The sequence below is a fragment of the Crocuta crocuta genome, unplaced genomic scaffold (genome assembly GCF_008692635.1).
Source record: "Crocuta crocuta isolate KB4526 unplaced genomic scaffold, BGI_CrCroc_1.0 scaffold231, whole genome shotgun sequence".
In the NCBI taxonomy this organism is placed as follows: Eukaryota; Metazoa; Chordata; class Mammalia; order Carnivora; family Hyaenidae; genus Crocuta; species Crocuta crocuta.
In genome coordinates, this window is record NW_027528357.1 from 179595 (window position 1) to 181109 (window position 1515).

Below are 1515 nucleotides of genomic sequence, written 5' to 3' on the forward strand. Positions count from 1 at the left end.
TTATACTTCTCCAGTTATTCTAAAAGTATAAAGTTATCAAATTCACTGGAAGACGTTGCTGTGTAATATCAACAACAATGATATAAACAACAGGAGCAATACAATATTGATCACTTATTAAATACCAGGCTGAATTTTAAATGTTTGGCAAGCACTGTCTCATTTAGTCTTAGGAAAATTCTAATAGAGTGAATATTGTTTTCACCTCTATTTTACGCTGAGTCAAAAGAGAGAAAGAGAGGTGAGGGTAGGTAACTCACATGAGGTCATGTGGCTTACAGGCATACTATAGTATTTTCTCCCTGACTCCTTTGCTTCTTATCAGCTGCTATGGAATCCATTCTAGGAAACTGCTGAGATGCTAGGAGCAGCCCTACATGCCTTCATGTTTTGAAGCAAGATATAGTTTATTGATGAATACAAACCCATCAAGGAAATACCTTCCCAAATGATGAAAAGCTCTTTTTTCTTTTATGGGCGGTTTCTGGAGTATATGTGGAATTCTTGCCCAGTCCATTTTAATTCTTCAGTTAAGACAGAAAAACACTGAAGGTAAAAACAGCTTAACATTCTTCAACTTAGGTGTTAAATTTGAGGGTCACTTATGCACTGATTCTTTCTTCTCTCTGTAAGTTATAAAAAGAGTTAACATCAATGAATTAGTTTTTGTGTTTATGTATCTCATTTAATGTTGTAATTTGGAAGACTTGACTAGCTTCCTGTAAAACCTGTCAGGACAGAAAAGAAGCTGATTTCAGATATTCAAAGTGCTGAACTGACTAAGTAAAAGAAAAGTGCCAGTTGTGGATTATGAGTTCGGTCACAGACCTTCCGACTATGGAATTTTAATTCCATTTTTGGTTGTGGTTCTCTAGGGCTCCAAGCGCAGATCAAAGGCCCCTTCTTGTTTTCATTTTTAATGGGTTACTCCTTAAAAAGTAAAACCTACTACACTCCTGGGTCTTCCACAACAGGACTCCTCTATGAGCTGATCCCAGCTTCTCCACTACCACAAACAGATCTGTGTGTGACCTGTGTGTAGATCAGCTCTCAGCCAGAGTTACTCCAAGTCTGGCTGACCCACATCCAGAGTCGCCCCCATCTGGATTCAAATACTAATATTCAGAATTTGGAATCCCGCCACAATGGACACCAGTCCACCCTGGCACTCCGTTTGGAGTTCTTAGGTGATTTCTGTCCAAGATCCTCTTTGGCAGAGCCCCACTGGCTCCCTATCGCCAACAATAAGGAAAAAAAAACCACTTTCAGAATGCACAAATAGGGGAAAAATACTGTCCAAATGAACAAAATGGTTAGGGGCAATAGATTTCGATTACAAAATATTCATATATGAACATTTATTTCTCCTTGAAAATGTGTGGGTATCTGAACCATGTGATATTATTTAAGATAACGTGTATTCATACATAAGACTAATAAGACTAATTATAAGACCCCGTGAGTATATTTGGATGCATTTTTAACCACACTTTATATGTGGCTTTAGATGTTTTA

At 37.7% G+C, this 1515-nt stretch overlaps 1 long non-coding RNA gene across 1 annotated transcript; it reads right to left on the minus strand.

Moving 5' to 3' along the window:
• Positions 1–382: 382 nt before the first annotated feature.
• On the minus strand, positions 383–1097 carry LOC144223132 (uncharacterized). The gene is made up of 2 exons (XR_013332577.1): positions 829–1097; positions 383–626 (listed from the first exon to the last, which is right to left on the minus strand). It is a non-coding gene; the product is annotated as an uncharacterized LOC144223132 (long non-coding RNA).
• Positions 1098–1515: the final 418 nt, after the last annotated feature.